This window comes from Polypterus senegalus, chromosome 2 (genome assembly GCF_016835505.1).
Source record: "Polypterus senegalus isolate Bchr_013 chromosome 2, ASM1683550v1, whole genome shotgun sequence".
Taxonomy (NCBI): Eukaryota; Metazoa; Chordata; class Cladistia; order Polypteriformes; family Polypteridae; genus Polypterus; species Polypterus senegalus.
In genome coordinates, this window is record NC_053155.1 from 102,485,292 (window position 1) to 102,505,080 (window position 19,789).

Below are 19,789 nucleotides of genomic sequence, written 5' to 3' on the forward strand. Positions count from 1 at the left end.
CTAACATGGGTAGGATAACCACAGTGTTGAATGTCTTCAATTAAAGCTTGTCTGTGGAAACAGGTCCAACCAGTGGGAAGTATGCACCAGGTTTGTAGGGGTTGCCCAAGGAGGAGATTTTAAGGGGCTGCTAGATTAAGGCACTTTGGGAGACTGGTAGTTCAGTGGCTTTATTTCCTTTAGCTGCTATATGGCAATAGCAAGTCTCTAGTTGATTTGCACTGCAGTGTTTGGCTCTATAAGTAATATTCACGGCTAATAGCAGCTATGGATGACCTGGATATATGAGTTTGTAAATCATCCACTGAGCCCAGAAATCACTGTGGGGCTGCTCATAGAAGTAATCCTGTGGCAGAATAAGTTTTTTTAAATTGTGGCTAACTACCAGCATTTATTGATTCCAAAGATATTACTGCCTGATACTTCAACAAAGCAGAGAGACAAGCGGGACAGTGTTGTGAGTTGTTGGCATTAATGTGGCAACACAGAAACCCTAAAAAATGGGCTTATGTTTAATGCTTTCAGGGCTGCATTTTTCGTAGCAGTATTTATAATTTTTTTCAAAAACATTCTACCATGCTGTACCATCTTGTTATACTTTCTTTGGTCCTGCTAATCCTTTGCAAGCTGTAACACTGATATGCCTGATCTAATAATGCAGTGAAGCAACTCCCATCTCCATCTGAACTGAAAATTAAGGAACTCAAAGTGAGCTCTCTATAGCTCCTCAAAATACTTTTTTGACTAATACAATAAGGTTGGCAACAAAATCCTTCAGCAGAGTACCATATATGTGCAGGTGCTAAAATGTAATAATTACTAGATCATGTAAAGATATAGCATAATATTGGTGCAGGGTATTGAAATTTGATGGCTACTACTAGATAATGTTTATGGTTAAAGTGTGGAATTTGCTACCCCAAATCACAATTAACATGAAAAATAGTCATCATGCTCTCTGAAAAATCAATTTCAAACAAATTAATTCACAAAAAGAGACAAAACAGTAAGATTCTTACCAATCTATCCATCAATGCAAAGTGAAAGTGCCTATCTAATTTTTATTGTAAAATAATTCATAATATAAATACTGTACTAGTATAAGCTACAAAAACAATACTTGCCCAATAGGGGGAGCTCACATACAAGTAATATTTGCATTTCTAACAGTACCTTTCTGCAGTATGTTGTTTTATTCTTTCTTTCCTTTTTGCTTTAAAAGATAAAAAGAGCAGCTCTACCTTAAAAATACATATTTTTGTTTTCTTTTTCCCAGTAAAACTTTTCTTTTGGGGCTTCATTAAAAGTGCTAATTAATACTCAAGAACTATTACATTGTTATTACCACATGCAACTTATCACTGATATTAATAGGTCTCATGAAACATATCATCCATCCATCCATTTTCTCAGGAACCTATGCCAGCAGCAATGCGTGGAAGACAGGAACCAGCCCTACACTGGATATCAGAGCATTACTGTTTACAAACACAATGGCCAGCTTGTACATGGCAATTAACCACATATGCATTATGTGAAAAACGACTAAAACATTTGAGAATCATGCACACTTAACATAAACAGCATCAGTACTCTGAAGTAGATGGTGGAGCTAAAATGTAGCTGGTTTTATGCCATCTCTCAGAATTTTGTTTTGTTTTTTCTGTCATCCCTGGCCATCGGACCTTACTTTTATTTTATGTTAATTAGTGTTCCCTAATTATTTATTTTGTCTTTTTTCTCTTTCTTCATCATGTAAAGCACTTTGAGCTACATTGTTTGTATGAACATGTGCTATATAAATAAATGTTGTTGTTGTTGTTCTGTATGCTAAAATGATACATTTCATTACACACAAATATACATTATAGTTTCCTTAACTATAATAGTGTATTTTCACACGAGTGGTACAATAACTGTACTTGGTTTACTTTAGTTTTAAAGGGAAATGCAGTGGCTGAGTTCTGCCTCATGCTGAAAGACAGTGATAACTAAAGTGACTGAGAGTTAGCCATGGATTTTGAACTAGGTCATTGCCACTAAGAAATAAGGTAGCTTGTGAATGTGCATGAACGCTTGGACAATCAATGAGTCTGTCATATTAGAGAATCCCATCTGAACCTTTCACAGTAATTTTCTTATTTGAACTTAACCTTTGCTAGGTATATTTGCAAGACTCCCTCCACCCCAAAATAATATTAACCTCCCTGCACATGCAGAATATGTTTAAGATGTTGAGATCTTTGGGTTTCAGATTGGTATTGTTGTGGCACTGATTTGTTATCTTAGATGTTGTTGCTTGTACCCTAAAAATGTAAAGGAGATCCAGCCATCATTATTGTGTAATGACTGTACAGGGTGGCAACAGTTTTAAGTAATATGGAACCATAGGAGATAGAACATATATTTCTAGTAATAATGAGCCATGGTTGAAACCATGGGGGTGAGAATCAAATAAATAATGTCCAGAACACAAGACAAAATCATAAATCATGAGATGTAGCAAGAAACAAAAAACAGAATATTTCAAAATGCAAAATGAAAGTCAAAGGCAAAGTCTAGAAAAAAATTCATAGCCAGAGAGATCTTTAACAACAACGCCACTAGAGTTTTAAGTTTTGAATTATTCAAAACTTTGGGCCATAAAGCTTTGTATGACACTGACCTACAATATGGCCACAGTAATTACATCACAAATCGCACACTCCCGGACATCCTGAATAGCAACCGCCTGACAAAACTGCCTTACAAACAGCAAATGGTGGCAAAATGGCACCTCAGAAAGACATATTTCAAAACAAACATCTTCAAAAACATCCTCAATTTCTTGAATTCTTCAAATCTAAACCCCACCAAAATTATACCTAAATTATTTTAAGAGGTCAAGTAAAAAGGCTGTAAAAATTAATAAAAATAAAAAGCAAAGTTTAGTTTATCAGCACATATAGTGCCTCACCTGACTGGAAAGCATACTAAGTGGGCTACTGATATTAACTCTTTCAGGGCTGATGTCGACTTTTGTCAAAAAGAGGAGTTGATGATAATAATCAACTGTAAACTTTGACAAAACCAATTGTTATGTTTTAGTTGGAGTCTTGTTGATAGAAAGAAAGTTAGCTTTGTTGGTTTTGACCGAGCTTTTCTGCACTCCCATGAGTAGCAAGGCACAAACAATGACAAAAATGGCCCTGACACCTGGCGAGAGATCAAAGCAGATGTATAAAGCAGAATATTCTAGGAATGACGTTTTGCCTATTCTCTCTGAACTGGACTATGACTTGTTGGACTCCAATTTTTCAGCTGATTGGTCCCCAGCTATTCGTGGTGCTGAACAGGTTCAAATACCTGACATGACTATGGCGCTGTTCCCCTGGCAGGACTGCCACTTAACAATGATAAGAGGTAGAAACCAGATTGCAATGCACTGTGACAGTGACTGCTGCTGCTGCCCCAGCCACGTGAAGACAGCCTGGCAGCAAGCCTTCCACACATTCTTGGCTCACTGGCAGCCACAGCATGCAACAACAGACATTTTATGTTGATTTCTGTGTGAAGTCATTGCTTTTCAGAAAAAAGTTTTTTGGAAAAAAATATTCAGCCCTCAAAGAGTTAAACACCGCAGTCATCCTGAATTGAACGAATTCCCATAGGAATTTATGTTGGTCTTTGCAAATCCAGAAGTAAAACCAAAAGCCCACTGAACTGAGGAGTTCAGTGAGGGATGTCAGCAGTGGTAAAGTGTGGTGGGTCAGTGACACAGAGTGATCATGCAGCTCCATAAAGGCCGCAATTAGGACAGAAATGAAACCAGATCCATGTATGTACAAAGCAGCACTTAACACTGCCACCTTGCCATCCAAAAGATTTCTTGTCAAACTAGAAAAATAACAAGATGTATTTCATATTAATTTTTTCATACCATATAATTTGCCACTTTGCTTTTAAAAGACTTGTGGAGAATCTTATAACTAGGTGTAGGAAATCATGACACTTAACAAGCAAAATTCGTGCTTTCAGAATCATTAAACGATTTCTTTTAATATTCTGGAAATTCCAATCATATTTTTTTCACTTTTATTTTATAAATAATATGATTTTAGGATTCATTCACTAGTTTAAGACTTGCTAATTAAGACTGTTTATTGCCATGTGTAAAAGAATTAATAGATGACATTTTATAACTTTTAATTTTATTTGTGATGCAAATTCTGCGCCTATTCTACATTTGAATTATGTTTTTAACCTTGTTTGTTATACAAAGTCTTCCTAAGCAACAGCTTGTATAATGAGATACTAAGAGAATAGGCAAGAACAATCTCAGCCTTATAAAAAAATGTTTTTCATATTAGAATGTTAACCAAGAAAACTCACATCAAGGAACTTGACACTTGACAGAAGGCTGGAATTAACTAGGAACTCATCCATGTATAGCAGCAATAATACCTGCTGGTCTGTTCTGCCTTTATGAGAAGAGAAGACACTGTGCTACAGTTCATTATAAAAACACTAAAGCAATTTACAGTGCAATACTGTTCATATTCACTCAAAAGAAAAGTTTGTTTCTAAAATAAATACAAGCAAAAAGTGCTATGCCTGTCTGCTGTAAACATGGAGCCACAGCAAAGACAATGTCAGGTGAGCTTCCCTATATTTAAGCAGTATATAATTCAATGCACATGGGTTACTTGGAGAAATTGCACTGTCTTAAAGTATAAAGTACCAGCAATTGGGTTACATAGAAAATAAATGTTAGCTTCTGCTATTGCTAGATTTAAGCTATACTTTACTTGTGCTATTTAGGCTATTTAGTCCAATACCCTTTTAGCTGTGACTAAAACCATTCTTTTTCTTCTCCTACCTTCTCTGACAAAGAAAACTATTACTGCGTTTCTACATTCTGCTGAAATAAATTAATTTGCCGCAGTCTATTCTTTGGCAGCTGGCCAGAACGCTCTTGGTAATCCTTCTAAGAAATTGTTAGTAAATTATGTGATCCCTAGTCATTATCCCCGTCATTGCCATGCTTTTTCTAATAAAATAACAGCTTTGTATATGAATATGCAAATTTCTCCTTTAGGCTTAGCTTGTGAGTTTGCAAAATTCTTATGCTTATTGCTTGCCTTAGTAAAGATTTCATTGTAGAAGCTCATGAAAGAACGTAAATAAGCCAGATATAATGATACAGTATAAAACAGACTCCAAGTAGTTTCCCCAAGGTCTAAATGAGTCTGCATAAATGATGAAGCTGGCAAACACAAAAATTATGAGCTGCTTAAATCCAGACTCTCTTTTGAAATGTTTTATGGTACATCTGTACTCATCAGTTTTTCTATTTTTTTTTTAAATACAAAATCACATTACTCTGCCTAGATCAACATATATACTCTGTGCACGCATTCATTACTTGATAATAATTCAGTCTTATTTTTTCAATGTCAGTCGAAGGCGCATTGGACACAACAGATTATTCAATCAAGATATGGTGCTAAAAAAATTGTATTACCTGTAATATACTAGCTAACTATAGCCGTATAGTACATTGCTCCGGTTAAAAGTTTAGACAGAAAATGTCCTCATCTTTAAGTGCATTGTTCAATTATATTAAAACAAGGCATTTTGAAACAAATTGAATCTTGCCAATGTCATGTTTTGTGAGTGAAGCATATATAACTCATTGTGCGACATGTAGCAGTCAGATCAATCTAAAGGAAGTACTACTTACTGTAGGTGGATAAAACAGCTATAGCACTGTCCACAAACATGTGTATTGTCTGCTTAAATTGAATTTTGTCAGTAGATTTAAGGTGTCTGAAGTCTGAAGTACAAATTGTTGGAGCTGAAAACTGCACAAAAGGCCATTTACAGTGCTGTTTGCATTTACTTTTGATATTTTGAAACATCTTTGTTCATAAATCAGAGACACTAAAATGTAATATTTTGTTCAAAATGAAGCAGCTGAAACAAATGAAGACAGATACTGGAGTTGTAAAGTAATGTCACAGAACTCATTTAGAGTTTAAGCAAATAGATGTGAGAAGAATAACAATTCTAAAATTGTCCTACTTGTTAAGTTCATAGCAAAAAAGAGGAAATCACGCAACAGATTTTGAAGGAAAATAGTTGTTGCTATTTAAAGTATGTTGTTAATGCTCAAATCTGCACTTGAAAAAAGTGTTGGGATTATCAGAAAGAACTCAAGAATGTGGACAATTATTAGAGAAGTGTTAAGCATAAATCAAACAACTATGGCGATGGAAGCCTGGGAAAGAAGAAAAAAGTAAGCTGGACCTAATCTATTAAGGCTTGTTTCATTATTGAAGGCAGAGTCCAATAAGCAATTCTTCAAAAGAGAAAGGGTTAAAGATTATATGAAACAGTTCTGAATTAGAAAATACCAAAATGGACAGTGGAAGAACTGAATGAAACTGAAGATAATGATGATTGGGCTTAATTAGATGGGAGCTAAAGAGATGCTAGCTGGGCTCCTTGTGACAGGAGCAGGGCAAATGAAACACTTGTGTGGATGATCTAGAAAACAAAAATAAAGTATTTACAAAACTTCTGAGCAAAAGATAACTGTAGTGTGGGAAACCTTCCATACTGATACATTTCAAGAGAATTTCTTCCTGAAATTACTTCTTATATTTTTGCAAGATTACAATAATGGTCAGAAATCACTTTCTTTAAAGTACAAATATAGGGAAAGATTTTTACACCAGATTTAAGCAGCTAGTTTAAGTTGTTTGACTGAGACCTTAAATTATCTGATGTATGCTCATCTCATTTTTAGCCTACAGTGAGGATGGTGGATAGATGTCTAGCGCTGTTGTTTTGCTGAGTTGATTTTGATGTGCCTACCTGATAGCTTGTGTTTACCCATGTTATACCATAGTTAGTGATCTAATGCTTTTTCTCCTTGAATTTAAGCTCTTGTCTTTAAATCGCTGGCAGGCTTACAGGCAATGGGATACTTTGTTATTTTTATTTTTTTATCAAGTTCACCTTGACCAGGATAATTCTTTCCTACTAACCTTTTCAGCTTTTGTTTTTGTAAATGGTAACATTTCTACTGCCAATTACTGAAGTGCTGGTGGAAACATCTTATTGAACTTTGTCTAAAATTGTCTATACAGAGAATTTGGTTTGCAGAAATTTCATTTACTAGACTTCTATTTCAGTTATTTCTTCTAATCATTTGCAGCATTTTCAGACGGTTAAAATACACAGTACTAATATCAGTAATCTTTGATTGCTTCAGCGATTTAGTCCCCATCAACCACCTCGTGGAATTCCCTAAATTTGCCTTGTTCAATACCCAGTCACTAAGAAATTGATAATTATTTTTAAACAAAGTTATTATTATTGATCAGGAAATTTGTCTTATATGCTTAAGAAAAAAGCTGTCATTGCTGTGGTGATCTTCTTTTGAATGAATGTTCTGCAATGGGAATAGAATTTTAAATAAAGTATTAAATTTTAAATTTAATACTTAAACTGTTAGAATGGATTATTAAAAGTGTAAAGAAAAGGGCTGAAGGTAACTAAAGGATTAACTAAATATTGTTTTAAGCATGTGAGGCCTTTGCCTCATCTAGAAGAGCCACCAAGATAGTTGCTAAGGTTAAAATTAAGTAGATGTGTAATGAACACTCCCTTAAAATGCGAGAACAAACCAGTGAGAAAGCCCAAACACTCCTGTTCTGAAGCGGAGATAAGATCAACGGGAAAACTCGTAGGACACCCCTATTAAGAAAATGATGTTTAAAATAATGCAAGAATCGAAATGTATGCAAAGTTACTGGTGGCTGTAGTCGACTGGATACGGTAACAGAATTCTGCATATTAAGAGTCAGATGATGTGATGTGTTAGATAAAGTATTGTTAATAGAAAAGCATAAAACGTTATTGTTTTTTTGATTGTTCTCTCCATGGACTGAGATATTTCTGCATATCTATTTGCAAATAAAGAATTGCTCTACATTTTCAGAATGAATAATTTGAATATTGAGGAAAGTTTTCCTCAGCATGGGCAGGGAAAATTTTTATGTGTTTGCATTGCCTCTTTCACATCCAAACACATTTAAATGCTCTGCTTTAAAATAGCAAATTTTTTAGCTATTATTTATTGTAAAGCAAATACCCAATTGTGTCATATAATGATGTAAATTCCTAAGTAAAGCAGTTAAGTTAGCTTGCCATGCATATATACTGCTAATGCAATGAAATCCCAGTCCTTAGTGTCTGATTGGACCGACGGTGGTTATTTTGTCAGCTTGTGTGGCTACGGCCTCCTTCAGCAAAGTTACGTTTTTTTTATACAGAATGAAAGAGTGGGGATTAGCATTGCAGTGAAAGGACCAGCCCTTCTGGGTTGTTGATTTTAAGGTGTAGTGTTTGAACCTTTAACTATTGTTTGACTTCAAAAAAGTTTATTTTGATTATTCATTAATCTGTCAATTATTTTCTTAATTATTTTGATTAGTTGCTTTTCCAGAAAATGGTGAAAAAAATCAATCGTTATTTCCCAAGGTGATGTCCAGCGTTGCATTGTATTGTCCTGATGAAACAGTCCATAGCCAAAGATTTTTACTATCACAGAGGACTAAAAAACAGAACACATTCACATTTGAGAAGCTGGAATCAGAGAATGTGGAAATGTTCTTCTTAAAAAATGGCTCAAAATGATTAATTGATTATCAGGCTATTTGGCAATTTATTCTGGGATTGGCAACTCCTTGACTAATCGACTAATCATTGCAGCTCTACATTAAAGTAGGGTTATTGTACTAATGTTATTGGTCAGACTAAAAAAGAGTAAAGTAAGACTCATTATTAATCTAATGTAATAATAATGTAATATAAGATTGAGTTGAGCGGCCTTGTGCCGAGCGATTGTTTAAACGTTAGATTAACTAAGCCACACAATGACACAATCAACGGGTGTCAGTATTACACTCCTAGTAATCAAATTGTCATAACATTTATGGTTGTCTTTTATTTTGGTAAGAAATCATACATGTGATGTTTCATAAACTGTTACAAAAATATTTGAAAAAATCATAGTAATTATTCTGTCTAAGGAATACCCAAGTGTTATGCATCAATCAAAAAGTCCCAACCAATAGATTTCAACCAATGTTATGAACTCTTCCACCAACCAAGCAAATGCAAGCTATAAGCTGAAAACCGAAAACAGGATTACACCGCTCTTCTGATTTTTCGTGTGTTCTTTTGTATTACTTCACAAAACAACAGCAAATATCTATAAACAACACATCAGTACTTAAAGCAGATTCTCCTGATCAAAACAAGTCCAAGCACAATATTATATTAAATATGGTATCAATCATTAGATATTCTCCAATAAGAGGATTTGCGAGATGACCTTTGGTGAGTACCATCTTTAATTTCCAGATCTTTAGCTCTGACTCAATAGATCACACAATCACAAACTCTATGCTATTGGATGGCAGCGACTGTGACATCTTCAACGATACGTAGATGTCCATATGGGGACATAAAGAGACACAGCTGATGGCATGCATAATGAAAACTATTTGAAGAAGGAGCAAACAATGTAAATAGTTTAATCTAAATGTATAGGTGTGGTAGCAGGGTACTTGGGTGTAAAAGTGTATTACTGAATGGGGTTCAGAGTTTTTATATGATCCTCTGTTTTATCTATACTAATAAAAGGCAAAGCCCTCACTGACTCACTCACTCACTCACTCACTCATCACTAATTCTCCAACTTCCCGTGTAGGTAGAAGGCTGACCCCATCTTCATGAAATTTGGTAGGCGGCTTCCCTACGCTAACCAAAACCGATGTACATACTTATTTCGGTGGTATGACGCCACTGTCAGCCGCCATATTGAACTTTCCAACGTCACTAATTCTCCAACTTCCCGTGTAGGTAGAAAGCTGAAATTTGGCAGGCTCATTCATTACGGCTTACTTACAACAGTTAAGCAGGTTTAATTTCAAAATTCTACGCGTAACAGTCATAACGGTCGACAACGTCCGCCATGTTGAACTTTCTTATTTATGGCCCCATCTTCGCGAAATTTGTTAGGCGGCTTCCCTGCTCTAACCGAAACCAATGTGCGTACTTATTTCGGTGGTATGATGTCATTGTCGGCCACCATATTGAACTTTTCAGCGGTCTTTGTTACTTATGGGTCCATCTTCAAGAAATTTGGTACGCGGATTCCCAACGCTAACTGAATCCTACTTACGTACATATATACGTCCATAGCCTGCAGCTCGGTCACCGTGTGAGGCGGCGTGGGTCCCCATCCCAACGTCTCCCACGTTGTTGGCTGCCTGCCTATATAAGGCCATCCGCCGCTCCGGTCTCTACATTCCCTTCCTTGCTTCGCCATGGGATTCACGTTTCCCTGCTGATAACTACAGCCTTTTTATTTAATCTATGGATTCTCCACTGTTTTATTGTTCGTTTATTACAATTTTAGTTATTGTGTAGGTATTTTAGACTTACTTTACATTGTTCAGGTACCCATTTCCTTTATCATTCCAACCATACAACCATTAACATGTCTATCGAGGTGATCACCATCGATCAAAGAACTGTCACTTACCGAGTGGTTTCCATGCCCAAAGATGGAGCCTGCCTTTTCCATTCTCTGTGTTACATATTGCACAGCCATATAAGGCTCACTCTTGATATCCGGAGGAACATTGTGTCTTATGTATTGAATGACTGGGACAAGTTCAAGGTGTGGACTGATGATGGTACAGGAGATAATTATACTACACAGGAGCACTATAAGAGTGAAATTCTTAAGCCCTTCACCTATGGTTCTGCATGTGAGTTGATGGCTGCTGCTATATTGTTCGGTTGTCACATTCAAGTGCAAAGGAATGGCCAAATATTTTACACATTTCGACAACTGCCAATGCCTCTTAAACATCTTAGATTCACAGGTGACGATTTCAGTAGTGGACACTTTGATGTTGATGAATGTTTAAACTCTCAAAAGCTGGATGTGAAGTTATCAATGAAACCGTTTGTATGCTTACAACGCTTGACAGATGCCGAATGTCACTTCAACTCAAGTCCTACAAATACTGTCGTAATTGAAACAAACCATGAAACTCAAACCGATTATGACAGCAGCAAGTACTTCGCCGCTGCAAAGCGAGGTATTTTGCTAGTGTGCAATAAAATTGTTCTGAACCTGGATTCCCATTTGGAGAGGTTTTGGATAGGGGAAGGGAACTCATGTTGCCAACTGCTGTAACTATTAATTTATTTGGTTTATCAACACGATAACATGACACTTCAGACAGGTACAGCTGACATGTTTGGGAAATCCTCAGAAGTGAAAAACATGCCCTGGCATTACTTGTACATGAGATATACTGTATCAGAAAACAAAATTTGAAAATATTACTGTGTTCTTTTTTTCCCTAGTTTAGCAGTAGTTTCTAAAGGATTGTTTACATTTGACACAAACACAGATTCTATTCTATTTTTTTAATAATAAGTCTTTATTTTGGGGTACCCCCATTAGGTGGAGAATGCTGAAAAATGCCCCCAGGGTGTAAGGGGAGTTTACCAGCAATACCTATCACTGACAGAAACTGCCAGCAAAAGGAAAGGACTTCATGACGCTAAAACCACCAAGCATTAAAAATTTGAGGAAACCACTAAAGTTTCCCATAAAAGCATTGAAAATTCAGTGACCAAATTTATTGTCCAGGGTTTACACGCTTTTGCTGTGCTGGAAAAGTTGGAATGTATAAGCCTGGTGTAACAGCTTCAGCCTAATTCTACTGTGATGTCTCTTACAAATGAAAAAAATGCAACTGCAATGAATGCAAATGCAAGTAAAGCAATGCAACATATCATTTAGATAGCAATAACAACAGATTGCTGGACTGTACATCATCACAGTTTTACTGGAGTGACTGCTCACTGGATAGACCCTGAAAGTCTTGAGAGATGCTCAGTTACTCTTGCATACAGGTGGCTTAATGGAACCCATACATTTAATGTACTGGTGTCCTTTGCAAAATACATACTGAGCACAACATCTGTGAGAAAATTCTAAGAACCAACAGTAGAATGGGTTCAATTTCTTTAAGGCCTTCAGGGTTTAGGATCTTGACGAAAACAACAATACAAACACAGCTTGAGAAAAAAGTTGGAATGAGGAAACTTCTACTACATGATAGTGAATTAACATTGGGCAAAGCTATTGAAATTTGTCAGATACATGAAATCACATAAAACATACTAGTATACTCGCTGGACCTGCTGCTGCAAATGTTGACAGTGTGCAAGAAAAAGACTAGGACAATATGGTCACATAAGAATAAACTGAGGAGCTATGCCACACCACTTTCTATTGTTAATTGTCATAATTGTGAAGGCAGTCAAGAACTTAAACAGGAAAAATGCTTAACCTGTGGTCAGCAGTGTCACAAACGCAAAATTCAAAAAGTTCAGAAAATCAACACAGACTCATAATAAATTTTATCCAAAAAGACACTAGATCAAATTGAGATTAATGACAACAGAGCCTGACAACTGTAATGAAACATTTTATGTCGATGGTATTTCTGTGGTCAGTGAAACAGTTGCAACAGTGGATTCCCACTTGTCAGCAAAGAGTGAAATATTTTGCACTGTACAAATTAATGTAGTCAGAAGTAATGCATAATCATTACTAGGCTTAGAAGACAGCGTAAGAATGGTATTGATTTCAGTCAATAAGGAAGTTCACCATCTAAATGCAAATAAAAATGACAATTTTTCACATCAAATCTTTAAAGAATATGCTGACTTCTTCAAAGATGAAAGTGGTAAGCTTCCAGTTCCATATTCCATGAAGGTGAACCATGAATGGAACACAGTTGTTAGAAATGTACGTAAGATCCCAGTAGCAATGCAAAGTAAAGTAAAAGCAGAATTAGACAGGACGGTGAATTTAGTTGTTCTTACTCCTGTAGCAGAGCCTACTGAATGTGTGTCATCTATAGTCACAGCCCACAAGAAAAGCTCAGACGACATTTGGATTTTCATTGATCCTAGAGACATAAATAAAGCCCTTAAACGTCCTCATCACCCAATGCGCACAGAGGGGTGGTAGCAGCACTAATGCTAAATTCAACTGTTTTCTCAGTTTTAGATGCCAAGAACTCATTTTGGCAAACCTCACTGGATTATAGATTTTCTTTATTAGCAACATTGAGTACACCATTTGGGGGATTCAGATTTTTGAGGATGACATTTGGGATCAGTTCTGCCATTGAGGTACTCCAACATGCCATGGAACAACTGCTTGCTGGGTATCCTATCGCCATTATAGTGGATGACGTTATTGTTGAAGGCAGTGGAGACAAGGAACATAACAGAAATCTCAGGAAAGTTCTAGACCGTTCACATGAGGTCAACCTCAAGCTAAATCCTTTACAATGTAAATTTAATTTGAAAGAAGTCATCTACTTTGGTCACCTGTTCATAAGTGAAGGACTACAACCAGATCCTTCAAAAATTAATAGCAATCAATGAAATGCCAGTCCCAGAGAATATCACATCTTTACAGTGTTTCCTGGGTATGATTAGTTATTTAGGAAAATTCATCCCAAAGCTTAGTGAGCTATCTGCACCATTACGGGAGCTGACACATTAACATTTAAACTGATGTTGGCTTGAACAGTAGCAAGAGCCATTTGATACTTTAAAAAAGAAAATTGCCAATCCACTCACACTGAGATACTGTACTATAATGACCATAAGAAGGGCCCACGATTTTCCACGGCCCGTGGAATTTAACGGCACGCTGCGGAATTTAGGGTTTTGCAGCGGTAAAATGCCATGCCGCAGAATTAACTTAAATGACGCGGAAAATCTGAAATGAAAAATCTGAAATGAAATCTCACCATTTTAAGCATATTGATATTAGTATGATTAGTTTTGATTACTTCTTTAAGTTCTTTCTTTAGCCTATTGTATCATCTCATTAATATCTCGTTTGTTGCTACTGAAATCGAACACAGTGGAGCTACAAACCAGTTAAAGAAGCTGTCGGCATTGCTGTAAAGTACCGATAAACTTAAAGAGCTGAGAGCTGAACTTGAATTTGTATCTGTGCACTGCCAGCCAATCATGAACACTCTGACTTCTTTTGAGGCACAGTCATTTATAGCTGTCGATGTCTACAACAAAGTGTCTGACTTACTGTCTTGCCTGAAATCGTCCGGATTTCCAATTGCAAGCAACAGCTGTGAAGATGCAAAGCACAATGATGCTGCTGCTAAACTTGAAGAATATTTTGTGCAAACCAAACAGCCGGCAATAGACCTGTTTAGATTTGTGAGAATATTTGATTCAGGACAGCAACCACTCTTATCAAAGAATTTTGCTGATCATGTGCAATCAGTGCCAACAATGATGGCTGCAGCATATGAATGGCAAGCTTATCTGGACATAGCATCTCGTGAAGTAATTCCAGCTGACATCACTGCATTTTTGGCGTGCCTTAGAGGACAGGCTGCTTCGCTTAGCAGTTCTTGCTAAAGTTTACAATGCGTTGCTGATCTCTTCTGTTGATGTGGAACGTTCTTTCTCAAAATATGGATCAGTGTCACCATTGCGATATTCTCTGTCACAAGAAAACCTACGAGTTTACAGTGCCGTTTTCCTCAACAATAAATAGACAATAACTTTAGAAACATTATTCGATAGTTTGTTGAGAATAATATGTTTACATATGTTTCAGCATCATTTGCCTAAAGCAAATCTGTGGATTAAAATGTGCGGATGGAACGCTTTGATATACCTATTTGATTAGTATTACGAATTATGATTGATTATTATTAAGGATTAAGAATAAGAAAAATTGCATTTATTTTGCTTGGGTTACGAATTACTCTTGTGGAGTTCTGGTACTGAATTTAAAAAAAACATGCAGCGGAATTTATGATTTCTTGCCGCATTAAATCGTGAGACCTAGCCATAAGCCTGTGATGCTCACTTGTGATGCCTCTCAGTATGTACGGCATTCCAGTTGCATATGCATCCCGTACCCTGACTGAAACAGAGAAACTATGCACAGATAGAAAACAAACTTCTTGCTGTTGTGTTTGCATGTTCCATTCAATGACTGTATATACAGAAGACCAATCCAGGTTGATCACTAGCCACATTTGTTGATTTTGAATCAGCCGATACATATAGTCCCAGCAAGACTGCAACACATGATGCTAAAGCTGCAAAAATACAGTGTTAGTATTGTCTACAAAAAGGTAAACACAAGTATCTTGTTTTGCCTTTTCACATACACCCACAAAGACGATAGAACAACACAAAAATTAAACAGTGGATTTTGAAGTCATGGAAGTCAAGTACATTTCATCATCGTGGTTTGATGAATTAAGAAACAACACTGCTCTAGACACAATTCTTCAAAAACTGAGTAATATTAACAACCAAGGCTGGCCAACATGTCAAACAAGTCTACAACCTGAAATTCAGTAGTATTTCTCCGTGGCCTGGAACCCCTGCAGATTTTTTTTTTTCTCCAGCCATCTGGAGGTTTTTTTTTTTTGTTTTTTCTGTCCTCCCTGGCTATCGGACCTTACTTTTATTTTATGTTAATTGGTGTTCCCTTATTCTAATTATTATTTATTTTGTCTTTTTTCTCTTTACTCATCATGTAAAGCACTTTAAGTTATATCATTTGTATGAAAATAGACTTTTCTTTTTTAACTTTATAAGCCTACTGTCGACGGTCCAATAATTTGCAATGGTTGCTGGGATTGGCTCCAGCAGACCTCCATGTCCCTGTGTTAGGATATAGCGGGGTGGACAATGACTGACTGACTGACTGAGTATGGAATGGATGACCCAATCAATGGGACTGAACTCACTGAGAATCATGCCATGGTTATATTAGAACATATTTGAACATTAGAATAAGCTAGACAAGAACAGGTCATTCAGGCCAACAAAGCTTGCCAGTCCTATTCACTTAATTCTTCTAAAAAAACATTATGGGCCTCGTGTATAACAGCATGCGTAGAATTCACACTAAAACATAGTGTATGGCCAGAAACAGTAATGTGCATATGCAGAAAACAATTCAGATGAACAAAGCTGTCTGTAAGCAAAGTACCACATACTTCCTTTTTATAAATCCCAATCAATGCACATGCACACGCCTAGAGCTTCACCTGACTCCTCCCTGAATTTTGCATAATTGAAAATGCAAATTAATCAAAATAGCCCCTTGCATTCAGTGTACATGTATTGTTAAAAGACAATCGTAAAAGCATATATAAAACAGGAGAATTTCAAACAAGAAGTGGTCAGTGTCTGAGTGTCATACAGAAGCATATTATGGTCGCAGAGAACAAAAAAGACTATATGGACACAGTGCAGAAAAAAAGGTCTATGTTGAGATTAAAGTTGAAATCTCAACTTTAATCTCAAAATTTCCACTTTAATTTCATAGTTTATTTTGTTGTTAAAGGAGAATGTCATAAAGTAGCACGTTAAAAGCTTCGTATTCTGTGTGTTCATTGACCGAATCATTAATTGCTACATGCTTCCAAAATGGGCAATGATCACCACACAGAATACATTATATTTATGATATTATAGCTCTCTGCACATTTAGAACACAAAGATGTATACTTGGTATCATTTTCATGAAGAAATGCATTAAAGCATGTATTAAACATGTGGGGGCATGGTGATGCAGTGGTAGCAATGAGCTGCCATCCCATCCAGGAGTTTTCCTCCCTCCTACAAGAGGCTTGCTGTGACATGCGTGACAACCGGCTATAGTTGGTTCAATGTGCAATGTGAAATTTGCCAGCATGCTGGAGCTGATCAGTCAGTACCGTACATTCGTTGAGCAGCCAGCTCATGACCACAGCCCCAAGCGAATCAGCATCACTGTCCCTAAGATTCAGCCTGCAAGCATCAGCGTTGGCCTTTGTGTACTTGCGTGCAGCCAGTTCAAGCGCAGTTGGCTCAGTGATTTACAGACTTTCATCAATGGACTCAGTTGCACCTTGTACATATAATAATAAATTGTTTAAATAGTTTCTTATCGTTTTTACAGTTCATTGGCAGTGTGTAAAATGATTAGTGTTGCAGTAATTCTGATGCTCTTTGCACGAAAAAAATATGTGTTCCATTAAAATTTCACTTTTTCTTGGTGAATTGTGACGTTTCCTTAAAAAGTGCAGCAAAAAAGTATTTGCCATCTGGAGTTGCATTAACCGCCCGAGAATGTGGCAGTTTAAGGGTTAAAAACTCTTAATAAACATTGAAAAATTATTATACATGTTTAATTATTCCATCCATGGTTATGCCAGTCCCAGCATGCATAGATTGCAAGACAGGAATAATTCCTGGACAGAGTGCCAGCTCATCGCTACCTCTGTGCCACCATACCCACATATTAACTGTTAACAGTATATATTATTTACATACTTTAATACATTCCATCATAAAAATGGCACCAAGCATACATCCTAGTATTCTAAAATACTAGGCCAGACCACATCCTTAAGGCAAATTAGTCAATTGCCTAGGGCGCAGATCATAAGGGGAAGAAAAACCCAGCATGGGTTAGCTACTGAACAGTCGGATGGCACACTAATAAGCTTGGCCTTAGGTGCAAAGTAACCTGGCACCAGCCCCACAACAGCACACAGCTCCAAGACAATAGCTCTTAGAATCCACTTAGAAGCCAGTCATCATCATCTGTAAATACATTCTCTCTTCTATTGAATTGAATTTCTTTATTGTCATTGTATGGTACAATGAGATTCAATATACCTCTCTTTCATAAACTTATTTTCCTACAAAATGCTAAAAATAATAATAATAATAATAATAATAATAGTGCAATAAAAACAATTAAAAATATACAATGTAAAAGCATAAGTACAATATACATGTAGTTATAGTGCAGATGGTTCATAAAGTGGCTCAGGTTGTGCAATAATATTACAGTTGTAGTGCAAATTTACAGTGAAGTTATTGAAACTATACTGTAAGTACAAACAGTTCTAACTGGAGCAATTCATGTACTGATTGAGTGTGTTTATAGATTAAAATGTTTCTGAGCCTCAAAATCCATGCAGGAAAGGATCTGAAGTGCTTGTCGGATGTGAGAAGTTCAAATAAACTGTGCCATGGGTAAGTGGAATCCATGCATAAGCTGGTGGATTTCCTAAGGCAGTGTGTGCTATAAATGTCCTCCAGGGCTGGAAGCCGTATACTCTGCGGTAAATTGTAACCCTCTACCCTTTCGACACAACCTGTGTCTCAGCTGTGATGCCACACACAATTACAATAAATCAGTTAAAATACACTCTTTGGTGCACTGAGAGTAACATCGCTAAAGTAGCTGTGGTATTTGGAATAGTTTGGCCATTCCATGCATCATTATATTATTACATAATGATTACCATCAAGTGCCTTAAATTTGTAAATGATATGCAATTAATTTTGGTGTGTCATGGTTGTAAATCTAAAAAATAAAGGGAGATCACAGAAACAGTAGTACTGCTTTAGCACTTGGTGCCGCCAGTTTGCAGTACTGAGTAGAAAAGTGCATATGCATGGTGTGAGGCTGCCATGAAAATGTGTATGCCTTCACACCAAGTTTAGTTTTTATATATCTCAAAGCAAGCGTGGAAACAGGCATACGCAACATTTTTAAAATCTTCAATCATGTTTCCTCTTAATCTTCTTTTGCTTAAACTGAAAAGGCTCAGCTCTTTTAATCTTTCCTCATATTTCATCCCCTGTAGCCCTGGAATAAGCCTATTTGCTCTTCCCTGGACTTTTTTCTAGTGCTGCTATGTCCTTTGTAGCCTGAAGACCAAAACTGTGCACAGTACTCTAGACGAGGTCTCATCAGTGTGTTACATCAGTGTGTTATAATGCTTGAGCATAACTTCCTTGGTCTTGTCCTCTACACATGTGCTACATAACTTAACATTCTATTAGCCTGCTTCATGATTCTGAACCCTGTCTGGAAATTGACAGTGACAAGTCCACTACAACACCTAAATCATTCTCATAAGGTGTACTTTCAATTTTCAAAACTCTCATTGTGCATTCAAACCTAACATTTTTACATCCTATATGTAATGCTTTACATTTACTGACATTAAATTTCATCTGCCACAAATCTGCCCAGTCATGTATGCTGATCAAGTCCCTCTGTAATGATTCAACAGATTATAGATAATCTGTCAATCCATCCATCTTGGTATCATCTGAAAACATAACCAGTTTAGTTACGTATAGTCCTATCCAAATTATTTTATATTAAAAATAGTAGCGGCCCTAGCACTGACCCCTGTGAAACACCACTTTTAATATCAGTCAATTCTGATAGGGTTCCTCACACCATCACCGTCTGCTTCCTGTGTCATCCAATTTTACATCCATCTACAAACATCACCCTGATCTCCCACTTCTTCTAGTTTGATGTGCAACCTCTCATGTGGCACCTTATCAAATGCATTCTGAAAGTCAAAGTTAATAATATCATATGCTCCATTTTGATCATATCCTTTTGTTGCTTCCTCACAGAAATCCAGCATATTAGCAAAACACGACCTCCCTCTTCTGAACCCATGCTGACTGTTCAGTAAAACTCCTATTCTTGCCATGTGTTGCTCAATCTTATCCTTAATAATTCCTTCCATTCATTTTCATGTGATGCATGTTAAGCTCACAGGCCTATAGTTGCTTGGATCTACCCAGTCACCCTTTTTATATAACAGGATAA